We start from the raw sequence: 14,232 nt of genomic DNA, 5'->3' as shown, positions 1-14,232 counted from the left end.
CTTTCCATCATTTAAACATGTGAACACTCCTCAGCTCCATGGCTGGACAAAGCAGGGATGGTTTGGCCCTTCAAGCCATCCCTGGCTGGTGCTGTGAAAGGAACGGAATGGGACCGGTTGAGAGAGGACCTTACAAGAGCTTCCTTGTTCTTCTTTCTGGGTATGGGAGCCTGCTACGTGGAAGGTGACAGTGTGTGTCACAACTCCCAGTTGATGGATATTCAGGTTGTCTGCTGACATCAGCCATGGCCAGTAGACCAGCCTTGTGTGCAACCCATGAGCTAGGTGAGGAACCTATGGAATTCATCTCAGGAAGTTACATCCAGGGCTCAGGACTGGCCAGGACCTGGAGGTTCCAGACAGGGCAGCAGGAACTTCTGCCTCTGATTTTAGTCTGAATGAGCTGTTCTCAGGGCTCAGTGAAGTTGCTCAGTCGTGTCTGACTCTTCACGACTCCATGGACTGCAGCCTACCAGGCTCCTCCATCCATGGCATCTTCCAGGCAAGAGTACTGGATTGGGTTGCCATTGCCTTCTGCACTGGTGGGTCTCGAGATGACCCTTAATGCAGCCAGGCATTATCGCCACCTGGTGGTCGTCATGGAGAACTGCAGCCCTCAGAGCTGGAGCTAGACCCAGGAGGGTACCGGTGAAGGGTCATTCATGAAACAGCTGTATGCTGAGCATCTGTGGTGAACCAGGCACTGAGGACACAGGCTCTGCCTTCATCCATCTGACATTCTCACTGGGAAGCAGATCTGTATATGATAGAATCCTAGGTGGGATAGAATCAAATATGTAGAGTATGGAAGGGAAGTAGTTGGTGTGATTGGGGATGGCCTCTTGTAGAACTGGCCTTTGAACTGAAACCTTTATGTGGGAATTGAGCATGATGTCTTTGGCAATGATTTCGTAGTGCTGGCTGAAAGTTAGAAGCGCCTGGCAAGTACTAAAACAACAATAAATGTTCAGGTGCCTCCCTCTTTCCCCAAGTAACGATATCTGACTCTCTCAGGTAGGGTTGGGGCATCCATAAGTTCTTCAGGTGATTCTGTTGGGCAGCTAGATCTCAGAGCCTGTAACCTGATTGTAAGAACACCCAAGGTAAAAGGGGGAGCAAATAGAAAAACCTGAGGGAGCTTCTGGAACTTCTCAGAATAGGAGGAAGGTGAGGGAGTCCAGAATGAGGGAATCAGCATTGGAAATGGGGCTGATGAGATCAGAGAATGAAAAGAAATCAAGGGGTATGGGGGCTGAATTATGATCAGAAGGAACTGGGAAGCCAAGGTGGTTGGTATTTTAACAAGGCTTTATTGAGATAGCATTTAAAGTGTATAATTGCTTTGGGTATTTTACAATTTTTTTTTAAATGTGGTAAATGAGATGTAACAAAATTTGTCCTTTTAATCATTTTTTAAGTGTGTTAGTCAAGGTCGGGGTTTAAACATGTAAATCAGCAGGTAAAGGAACACGGTAAATGTGGAACAAACCAAGCAAAAGAGGAGGAGATAGAGAGTCTTCCGGAAAAAGAATGCAGAATAAGGATGTTAAAAATGATCCAAAAGCTGGAAAACAAAACGAAGTTACAGATAAATATCCTGCAGACAAGGATTGAGAAGATGGAAGAATCATTGAACAGGAACCTAGCAGAAATAAAAAAGAGTCAATCAATCATGGATAATGCAATATATGAGATCAAAAACTCTCTGAAGGGAAACAAAAGTAGAATAACAGAGGCAGAAGGTAGGAGAGATAAGGTAGAATTGAATGGTAGAAATAAATGAAGCAGAGAGAGAGAAAAAAAGGACAGAATAGAGGACAACCTCAGAAAACTCTGGGACAACGTTAAAGGCCTCAACATTCGAATCAGAGGCGTCCCAGAAGAAGAAGAGAAAAAGAAATGCCATGAGAAAATATTTGAGGAGATAATAGTTGAAAAATTCGCTAAAAAGGGAAAGGAAATAGTCACCCACATGCAAGAAACCCGGAGAGTCCCAGGCTGGATAAATATAAGGTGGAACACCACAAGACACATATTAATCAAATTAACAAAGATGAAACACAAAGAACAAATATTAAAAGCAGCAAGGGAAAAACAACAAATTACACACAAAGGGATTCTCATAAGACTAACAGCTGATGTTTCAACAGAAACTCTTCAGGCCAGAGGGAATGGCGGGACATACTTAAAGTGATGAAGGAGAAAATGTTTCAACCCAGGTTACTTTACCCAGCAAGGATCAAATTCAAATATGGAGGAGAAATCAAAACTTTACAGACAAGCAAAAACTGAGAGAATTCAGCACCAGCAAACCAGCTCTTCAACAAATGCTAAAGATCTTCTCTAGGCAGGAAACACAGAAAGGTTGCATAAACCTGAACCCCAAAATTAAAGCAAATGGCAACAGGATCATACCTGTCAATAATTACCTCACATGTTAATGGGTTGAATGCCACAATCAAAAGACAAAGACTAGCTGAATGGATACAAAAACAAGACCTCTACTTATGTTGTCTACAAAAGACCCACCTGAAAAGAAGGGACACATACAGACTGAAAATGAGGGGCTGGAAAAAGAAACCAGAAGAAAGCAGAGGTAGTAATACTCATATCATATAAAATACACTTTAAAATAAAGCCTGTGAAAGAGCCAAAGAAATACACTATATAATGATCAAAGCATCAAACCGAGAAGAAGATGGAACAATTAAAAATACATAAACACCCAACATAGGAGGACAGCAATATGTTAGGAAAATGCTATCAAGCATCAAAGGGGAGATTAACAATAACACAATAATAGTGGAAGACTTTAATACCCCAACTCACACTTATGGATGGGTCAAGTAAACAGAAAATCAACAAGGAAATACAAACTTTAAGTGATACACTAGAACAGAGAAACCTAATTGATATCTACACTAATTTCACCCCAAAACAATGAATTTCACATTTTTTCTCAAGTATACATGGAAAGTTCTCCAGGAGAGATCATATCCTTGGTCATAAGCCCATCCTTGGTAAATTCAAAAAACCTTGAAATCATTCCAAGCATATTTTCTGACCACAATGCAGTAAGACTAGAGGCCAACTGCAGGAGAAAAACTATTAAAAATTCAAACATATGGAGGCTGAATGCCACGCTGGTAAATAACCAACAAATCACAGAGGAAATCAAAATATGCATAGAAACAACTGAAAATGAAAACACAACAACCCAAACCTATGGGACGCTGTAAAATCAGTGCTAAGGTGAAGGTTTATAGCCAAACAGCCTTACCTCAAGAAACAAGAACAAAGTCAAACAAATAACCTAACCCTATGCCTAAAGCAACTAGAAAATGAAGAAATTAAGAACCCCAGGGTTAATGGAAGGAAAGAAGAAGTAAAATAGGGCACAAATAAATGTAAAGGAAACAAAAAAGACCAGAGCAAAAATCAACAAAGCTAAAAGCTGATTCTTTGAGAAATAAATAAAATTGACAAACCATTAGCCAGATTCATCAAGAGACAAAGGGAGAAGAATCTAATCAACAAATTAAAAAATGAAAATGGAGAGATCACAACAGACAACACAGAAATACAAATGATTATAAGAGACTACTATCAGCAACTATATGCCAATGAAATGGACAACTTGGAAGAAGACAAATGCTTAGAAAAATACAACTTTCGAAAACTGAGCCAGAAAGAAACAGAAAATCTTTACAGACCCATCACAAGCACGGAAATTGAAAGTGTAATCAGTAATCTTCCAGCAAACAGAAGCCCAGGACCAGACAGCTTCACAACTGGACTCTACCAAAAATTGAGAGAAGAGATAATATCTATACTACTCAAACTATTCCAGAAAATTGCAGAGGAATGGAGACTTCCAAACTCATTCTATGAAGCAACCATCACGCTAATACCAAAACCAGACAAAGATGCCACAGAAAAAAGATAACTACAGGCCAATATCACTGATGAACATAGATGCAAAATCCTTAACAAAATTCTCGCAAGCAGAATCCAACAACATATTAAAGCAATCATATATCATGACCAAGTGGGCTTTATCCCAGGGATGCAAGGGTTCTTCAATATCTACAAATCAATCAACATAAACCACCACATTAGCAAATTGAAAGATTAAAAAAAAACATATGGTTATCTCAATAGCTGCAGAGAAAGTCTTGAACAAAATTCAACATCCATTAATAATCAAAACACCCCAGAAAGCAGGCATAGAAGGAACATACCTAAGCATAATAAAATCTATATATGACAAACCCACAGCAAACATTATCCTCAATGGTGAAAAATTGAAAGCACTGCCCTTAAAGACAGGATCATGTCAAGGGTGCACACTCTCACCACTACTATTCAACATAGTTTTGGAAGTTTTGGCCAGAGGGATCAGAGCAGAAAAACAAATAAAAGGAATCCGGATTGGAAAAGAAGAAGTAAAAGGCTCACTGTTTGCAACTGCCATGATCCTCTACGTAGAAAACCCTGAACACTCCACCAGAAAATTACTAGAGCTAGTCGATGAATATAGTAAAGTTGCAGGATACAAAATGAGCACGCAGAAATCCCTTGCATTTCTGTACGCTAACAAGGAGAAAACTGAAAGAAATATTAAAGAAACAATTCCATTCACCACTGCACCGATAAGAATAAAATAGTGAGGAATATATCTACCTAAAGAAACAAAAGTCCTATATATAGAAAACTATAAGACGCTGGCAAAAGAAATGAAACTGGACACAAATAAATGCAGAAATATACCATGTACATGGATTGAAAGAATCAATATAGTGAAAATAGGTATACTACCCAAAGCAATCTGTATATTCAATGCAATCCCTATCAAGCTACCGACGGTGATTTTCAGGGAACTAGAAGAAATAATTTCACAATTTGTATGGAATTACATAAAACCTCGAATAGTCAAAGCAATCTTGAGAAAGAAGAATGGACCTGGAGGAAATGCCCTGCCTGATTTCAGGCTATACTACAAAGCTACAGTCATCAAGACAGTGTGGTCCTGGCACACACACAAAAAAGATATATAGATAAATGGATCAAAATCTCAAGCCCAGAGATACATCCATGCACCTATCGATACTTTATCTTTGACAGAGGAGGCAAGAATATACAATGAAGACAAGGCAATCTCTTTAACAAGCAGTGCTGGGAAAACTGGTCAACCACTTGTAAAAGAATGAAACTAGAACACTTCCTAAAACCGTACACAAAAATAAATTCAAAATAGATTAAAGATCTAAACGTAAGACCACAAACTATAAAACTCCTAGAGGAAAACACAGGCAAAACACTTTCTGACAGAAATCACAACAGGATCCTCTATGACCCATATCCCAGAGTAATGGAAATAGAAGCAAAAATACACAAATGGGACCTCATTAAACTTAAAAGCTTTTGCACAGTTAAGGAAACTCTAAGTAAGGGGAAAAGATGGCCTTCACAATGGGCGAAAATAATAGCAAACGAAGCCACTGACAATGAATTAATCTCAAAACTATACAAGCAATGCCTGCAGCTCAATTCCAGAAAAATAAATGACCCAATCAAAAAATGAGCCAAAGAACTAAACAGACATTTCTCCACAAAAGACATACAGATGGCTAACAAACACATGAAAAGATGCTCAAATCACTCATTATCAGGGAAATGCAAATCAAAACCATAATGAGGTACCATCTACACCAGGTAGAAAGGCTGCTATCCAAACGTCTACAAACAATAAATCCTGGAGAGGGTGTGGAGAAAAGGGAACCCTCTTACACTGTGGGTGTGAATACAAACTAGTAGAGCTACTATGGAGAACAGTGTGGAGATTCCTTAAAAAAACTGCAAATGGAACTGCCATATGTATCAGCAGTCCTACTGCTGGGCGTAAACCCCAAGGAAACCAGAACTGAAAGAGACACATGTGCCCCAATGTTCATCGCAGCACTGTTTATAATAGCCAGGACACGGAAGCAACCCAGATATCCATCAGCAGAAGAATGGATAAGAAAGCTGTGGTGCATATACACAATGGAATATTACTCATATATTCAAAAGAATGCATTTGAATCAGTTTTAACGAGGTGGATGAAACTGGACCCTATTATACAGAGTGAAGCAAGCCAGAAAGAAAAGCACCAACAGCACACACACTCACACAGACACACACACACACACACACACACATACATATGTAGACATACATATATATATATGGGCTTCAGAAAGATGGTAATGATAACCCCATATGCAAGGCAGGAAAAGAGACACAGATGTATAGAACAGTCTTTTGGACTCTGCGAGAGAAGGAAAGTGTGGGGTGGATTCAGAGAATAGTGTTGAAACATGTATATTTCCAGATGTGAAACAGACCTCCAGTCCAGGTCCCATGCATGAGACAGAGTGTTCAGGGCTGTGGCAATGGGGTGACCCAGAGGGATAGGATTGGGCGAGTGGGGGGTTCAGGATGGGAAACACATGTACAACCGTGGCTGATTCAGGTCAACGTATGACAAAACCACTACAATATTGTAGAGTAATTAGCCTCCAATTAAAATAAATAAATTAAAAAAAGAAAGAAAACTAAAAAATTCAAAACGAAAAACATGTAACTGTTTTCTAAACTGCAGCGTTCACAGACCATCTTCATCTTGGACTACATGAGGACACCACCTCTATTATTACTTATTTTTTTAATCCAGCAAAAGAAAGGTCACTCTCATTCCTTCTAGCATCATTGGTGTGAGTGTATCCCACGTGCTGAGCTGTGTGGTTGAGAGATTGCTCCGTTCAGGAATCTTTTGGTCTCCATGGCAACCCGAGGAGGCAAGTACTAATCACAGTCCATTCTCGAGATGAGGAAAGTGATATGCTCAATGTCACATGACAGGTCAGTCAGCACCACAGCCTGGATTCAGATGGGTCTACCCGATTCAGAGTCCAGGTCAGTGACCCCCGCAGAGGGACACTGGCCCAGAGCCTGTGGCACTATAATAAGTTGACAAAATGCCTCTCCCTGACTCCACTGCCCATGGGGTTGGACATTGTTCCTTACTTAGTCCAGTTTTGCAAAGAGGCTTGATGGTTAAATGAAGTTAGAGGAGTGTCAGCTTTCTACTTGAAAAGAATAAAATCCATTACAGGTAACTTTGAGCAGGAAAGAAACTTATTAAGAATATTAAGTGACTCAGATTTCTGGGAGGGAAGGCTGGAGAGGCAGCCATGGACAATATAGAAATTAATTGCAGGATCTTCTGTCACTCATTGGAAAAGACCCTGATGTAGGGAAAGATTGAGAGCAACAGAAGAAGGGGATGGCAGAGGATGAGAAGGTAGGATGGCATCGCCAACTCAATGGACATGGGTTTGGGTGGACTTTGGGAGTTGGTGACGGACAGGGAGGCCTGGCATGCTGCAGTTCACGGGGTCGTAGAGAGCCGGACTCGACTGAGTGACTGAACTGAACTGAACTGTCACTACCACTGGCTCAAGACACAGCGGCTGCCACTAGTGAGATGCCTTATGTCTCTTCCACCTCTGCTAGGTTGAATCGTATGCATCAGAATCCACTTGCCTTGCTTTCACCTGTAGGTGTATCCATTGGTTAAGCCTGCATTCCATGTGGCTGTAGTAATTGAGTCTTAAGTGCCATCTGGATGTATTTGATTGGCTGAGCCTGGGTACCATCTGGGTGCATCTAATTGATTGAGCCTAGGTCACATGGTACGTTCTGACTGCAAAAGAGGTGGCAAAAATAGATTCAGACTGTTTCTAGTGCAAATTCGTAAGATGGAAAATTAAAGCATTGACTAAAAAGTCTCCTCCCTGCAGACTTGTCCAAAGTCTCTTTATCAGTCAGGTCAGATTTTCAAAGCTCAGTTCACTCTACTAAGTAAAGCAGAAGGGTTTAGTAAGTCAAGTGCTCTGTGCTCTGCTGTGTTAATTTGCCTAGCTGGGGCTACATTTCCTAGAAACCCTTTCTTTGATTTTGGGTTCAGTCAGTCTGCTCAGCGGCTTAGTTGTGTCCATTTCTTTGTGAGCCCATGGACTGCTGCAAGTCAGGCCTCCCTGTCCATCATCAACACCCTGGAGCTTACTCAAACTCATGTCCATTGAGTCGGTGATGCCATCCAACCAACTCGTCTTCTGTTGTCCCGTTCTCCTCCCACCTTTGATCTTTCCCTGCATCAGGGTCTTTTGAATCAGTCCGTCCTTTGCGTCAGATGGCCAAAGTATTGGAGTTTCAGCTCAGCATCAGTCCTTCCAATGAATATTCAGGACTGATGTCTTTTAGGGTGAACTGGTTGAATCTCCTTGCAGTCCAAGGGATTCTCGAGAGTCTTCTCCAACACCACAGTTTCACAGCATGAATTCTTTTGGTGCTCAACTTTCTCTCTACTCCAGCTCTGACATCCATACATGACTACTCGAAAAACCATAGTTTCGATTAGGGGATTCCTCTGCCTTTTGTAAAACCAGCTTGAACATCTGGAAGTTCATGGTTCACATATTGCTGGAGCACGGCTTAGAGAATTTTGAGCATTATTTTACTAGTGTGAGAGATGAGTGCAATTGTGTGGTAGTTTGGGCATTCTTTGGCACTGCCTTTCTTTGGGATTGGAATGTAAACTGAACTTTTCCAGTCCTGTGGCCACTGTGGAGTTCTCCAAATTTGTTGCCACATTGAGTGCAGCACGTTCACAGCATTATCCTTCAGGATTTCAAAATAGCTCAACTGGAATTCCAGCACCTCCCCTAGCTTTGTTCCTAGTGATGCTTTGTAAGGCCCACTTGACTTCATATTCCAGGATGTCTGGTTCTAGGCGAGTGATCGCATCATTGTGATTATCTTTTTGTACAGTTGTACATCTTTTTCTTAGTTGTACATCTTTTTGTACAGTTATTCTGTGTATTCTTGCCACCTCTTCGTAATATCTTCTGGTCTAGAGGCACACAGATACCCTCTGTGCCTGCCCAGTAGCTCCCTACTGGAGACATCAGTGCTCAGACCACTGGATGGGAAGTGATCTGAAGCTATTCCTCCCCGGCCTCTTTAAAAAAAAAAAAAAAAAAAGCCATGGAAAAGAGGTTGAAAGAAATTGAATTAAAAAAAAAATCATGTTATAAGATGAAAACCTTGACAGTAGAGAAGGAGGAGCATGTGGCAAAAAGCATAGGTTATTGGGGAATAGGATTCTCCTTAGTAACAACATTTGCATTTCAAAACTTTGGAACATGACCTCTTATAATGTATCTTCCTAGGGACATGGTCCTTGTATTGTAATTTATCAAAATCCACTGACTTTCATAAAAAGTATGAATTTTACAACATATGCAAAAAATTCTAGTCAAATCTCACTCATTAGGTTAGTCATATCCATGGTTTTAAATACTACTTCAAAATGGAAAAAATTAAATTTCAGGAAAATGTGTTTTAATATTTTGTATAAAGCAACACGAAATATCCAAAATATTTTCTCTTACTGTATCAATGGATAAAAACATAAAATTTCCTTTACTTGATAAAATAATGAGTTAAAAATGAAAAAAAAAAATCCAGAGTAGAGGCCTTGTAGTTGTCTCTATACAACAAGCTATCTAATGATTTCCGTTTTATGTTAGTCATAGTGGTGGTCACTCTAATGGGAAGTAACCTTGTATTTATCGAAATACCCAATAAATCAAAATTCTCAGGTGGAAAAAAAAAATCATGGGTTCTGGAAAAGAGGAGCTCTGATGGGACGACGTCACATAGACCCTTTCTCGTAAAGTTAAGAATGTGCTCAAAAAGTGACCAGCACAGTGTGTAATCCTTACTAAATGGTTCTCTGTCTTTCTGATTAGATGTTGTCTGCTCCCTTTCAGTAGTTGGGGAGTATTTTCTTTCTCTTTAGCCCCAGATTACCGCCACCCAAGGGAGGGGCTGAGAAGACAGTGACAGCAACACCTCTGTGTAATAAACCCACTGGCATCTTTCGTGGGAAAGAAGGATTCCATAATTTCACTTGCTAGTACTCAGGGGAGATGGTGCCAGCATATGCAGAGCTTCCTGGCCAGCATCCACTGCATCAGATCCATTGTGGAGGCTCCCTTGTAGTGCATGGATGGTGGGGAGGAGAGTCTGTGCACACAGAACAGCAGTAGGCGTGTTAACCCTAGTGCCTCTCGGAGACACAGGCGGTCAGCTCTGGGAACAGAGTCATACAAGCAAGTTATTAGAACAACCACATCTTATCTCCATGCAGAAAACATTTTTTAGTAATCTTCTCAAGATCTCAGAAGTTAGGATGTTAAATACCATGATATCAAGCTAGTGGTTGATCAAGTTAATTGCACATAATTTTTATTTGATTTATTCGTTTTTGGGTTTTTTTTTGGACCTGCTACAGAGTTTATGGGCTCCTCATACCCTGACCAGAGATTGAACCCACAGCCTCAGCAGGGAAAGCACAGAATACTAACCACTGGACTACCAGGGAAGTCCTCATCTTTTTAAATCTGAGTAATTCAGTAAAGAGCAGAGCAGAGACGGTGATCACCCCTATTGCCACCAACTCCAAATCACCACTTCCTGACATTAACACTTACTTGCTTCCAATCTTGTACACACTCACATATGTCTGTGAAAAATGACTGAAGTGAATGTGTATGTGCTTGAGTGTATGTTTACTGGGCATATTGGCAATAATTTGAAGATATCTGAAGAACAGCCTCTGTCAGCGGGTTGGTATATCTGTGATTGTCCATCCAGCCTCTCCTGGAGAGAATGCTAGAGTCTGCCACTGAGCCCTTTCAGATTAAGTCAGCGTCCTTCTGGGCTACCTGCCCCAGTGGTGAAATTTGCTTTCGAAGTTGAGGTATCACTCAAGGCATCTCTGTGGATCCTGCAGGGGTTTTGTTGTCCCCGGTATGATATTCAAGCTGAGCCTGAAGCATAGGAGAGAATGACCCTGTGCTTCCCATTTTCAAATTCGTTTTCTCTGTGGCAGCACTGGAATTAAACTGGGGATATCTTAGGTACAATTCCCAAGCATTGTTTCATTCCTACTACATCGTATCTCTGCCCTTAAACTCATCACAGAAAATTCAGAAACAGCAAAATAAGAGAAAAAGAAAAGTGTCAGCCAAATCCACCCATTAAGAGGCCCTGGTGTACCATGGTGAACTGTTCCCCACCCAGGCTTTTTCTGTCTGAAAAGCTTTTTGAATTTTCTGGTCTACACATTGCCTTGGGATGTCCAGTGATTTTGCAGATCTATACGAGGCTTCTGGTGAAGGGAAAGAAAATGGTGTTCCATGAGAGCTGGGATTTTCCTTTTCATACTCTAGCTACTATCGGTGACAAATTCCCCACAATTCCCCTTCTGGCTCCCAGCTGCCACTCCTGTCATTAACTTCCCATGACACTTGGTCGTGTTCCCAGAGCAGGCTTCATGCTGAAGGAGGGTAATGTATACAAAGTACTCTGCACGTATGCAATTGACTCTGCCTGATTATTATTATTATTGTTATTATTATTACTTTTTTTTTTCTTTTTTGCTTCAACACTGTGAACAGGCTTTCTCTAGTTGGGGCAAGCAGGAGCTACTCCTCATTGCCGAGTGCAGTGTTCTCATTGCGGTAGCTTCTCCTGTTGTGGAGCAAAGGCTGTAGAATATGTTGTCAGTAGTTGTGGCCTGGGAGCTTAGCTACTCTATAGCATGTGAAATCTCCTGGGGCCAGGGATTGAACCTGTGTCCCCCTGCATTGCCAAATGGATTCCAAACCACTGGACCAGCAGAGAAGTCTGACTCCACCTAATTGAAAAGATAAAATTAACAGGGGAATGCCTATAGAAAGATACAGAGATGCTCACAGATTAGGAAGAAAGGGTTAGCAGCCAGGCCTTTCGAGGCATGTGAAGCACGCAAATTTGGGCATCAAAGTATCAAGAGCCCACTGGTATTTTCTTCTGCATCCTACTCTTGGGATGAACCAAGGCCAACCACTTTTTGGAGTTGCCTTCAAGCCTCAAAGTCCAAAATGGGAGATAGAGGGGTTTTCTTTGTCTTGGCCACTCAGTGCATGCAGGGGACTGGATGACTGCCCCTCAAAAACCAAAGATGTTCTTTGACACCAGAAGAAAAGAGAACGGAGGCTGACTGGGCATGAGCACAGGGAGCCACTGCTGTTTGGGAAGTTAATGGAAGCTCTGACCCTGCTTCTCCCAGAAGGCAGACACTCACAGCACTCTCACGCACTCAGGGACATAGTGAAACACAGCCCTAAGCCCACCCATGGGTCTCCTGGTGAAAAGCTCCCAGCTCCCCACAGTGACACTGTCTCTTCTCCATCCCCCTGCCCTCTTCCGTCTCCCCAGCACCTGCAACTTCTCCACTGATGGCTTCCACGGTTCTGCCCCGGGAGCCAGCCTGTGTCTGGGTTCCTGTGTGCACGATGGTGTGGACTGGATTAGAAAGCTGGCCTTCAGCGAACATTGGGTGAAGGAGATGTACAATGCCTACAGAAACAAAGTCGGCAGTGAGTGGGCCATGGAGAGGGCCATCCATGGTGGTTGAAATGTGTCTGCCTGGGCTCCAGGAGCACCCCCGGACCAAGGGAAATTCATCAAGAATGGATGCTGTCACTCTTATCCCACCTGCTCCGTACCAGCTTCCAGTTCAGTTCAGTTCAATCGCTCAGTCGTGTCCGACTCTTTGCGACCCCATGAATCGCAGCACGCCAGGCCTCTCTGTCCATCACCAACTCCCGGAGTCCACCCAAACCCATGTCCATCGAGTTGGTGATGCCATCCAACCATCTCATCCTCTGTCGTCCCCTTCTCCTCCCGCCTCCAATCCTACCCAGCATTAGGGTCTTCTCCAATGAGTCAACCCTTCACATGAGGTGCCCAAAGTATTGGAGTTTCAGCTTCAACATCAGACCTTCCAATGAACAGCCAGGATTGATCTTTTTTTAGAATGGATTGATTGGATCTCCTTGCAGTCCAAGGAACACTCAAGAGTCTTCTCCAACACCACAGTTCAAAATTATCAATTCTTCGGCGCTCAGCTTTCTTCACCGTCCAACTCTCACATCTCTACATGACCACTGGAAAAACCATAGCCTTGACTAGACGTACTTTTGTTGGCAAAATAATGTCTCTGCTTTCAAATATGCTATCTAGGATGGCCATAACCTTCCTTCCAAGGAGTAAGCGTCTTTTAATTTCATGGCTGCAATCACCATCAGCAGTGATTCTGGAGCCCCCCAAAATAAAGTCTGACACTGTTTCCACTGTTTCCCCATCTATTTCCCATGAAGTGATGGAACCAGATGCCATGATCTTAGTTTTCTGAACGTTGAGCTTTAAGCTGACTTTTTCACTCTCCTCTTTCACTTTCATCAAGAGGCTCTTTAGTTCTTCTTCACTTTCTCCCATAATGGTCGTGTCATCTGCATATCTGAGGTTATTGATATTTCTCCCAGCAATCTTGATTCCAGCTTGTGTTTCTTCCAGCCCAGTGTTTCTCATGATGTACTCTGCACGTAAGTTAAATAAGCAGGGTGACAATATACAGCCTTGACGGACTCCTTTTCCTATTTGGAACCAGTCTGTTGTTCCATGTCCATTTCTAACTGTTTCTTCCTGACCTGCACACACCTTTCTCAAGAGACAGGTCAGATGGTCTGGTATTCCCATCTCTTTCAGAATTTTCCACAGTTTATTCTGATCCACACAGTCAAAGGCTTTGGCATAGTCAATAAAGCAGAAGTAGAAGTTTTTCTGGAACTCTCTTGCTTTTTCGATGATCCAGCGGATATTGGCAATTTGATCTCTGGTTCCTCTGCCTTTTCTAAAGCCAGATTCCAAGAGGCTTACAAATCCTAGCTCACTCAGTGTCGCCCTCCTCACACCCTATGGGAGAGGATCTCTTCATCCCCATTTTGGGCCTGGGAAGCTGACGGAGAAATGACTTGTCTTGCCCATCCATGATTATGCCTCCAGCCCCACCATGGTGCTCCACATGTGGTCCTTGGACCAGCAGCATCAGGGTCATCTGGAGGCTCCTTGGAAATTCAGATTCTCTGGTCCCCATCTCAAACCTGTCAGATTGGCAGCTCTGGGGTGGGCCTGGCCCTCTGCATCTTAACTGGACCTCCAGGTGATTCTGATGCTTGTTGAAAGTTGAGGACCACAGGCTTCGCCCTGACTACTCAGACTATGTTCCCTGGAGA

The sequence above is a fragment of the Giraffa tippelskirchi genome, chromosome Y, assembly GCF_054371585.1.
Source record: "Giraffa tippelskirchi isolate mGirTip1 chromosome Y, T2T-mGirTip1v1.2.pri, whole genome shotgun sequence".
NCBI lineage: Eukaryota > Metazoa > Chordata > Mammalia > Artiodactyla > Giraffidae > Giraffa > Giraffa tippelskirchi.
The sequence above is the reverse complement of the archived record's forward strand: the minus strand, read 5'-3'. Positions refer to the sequence as shown.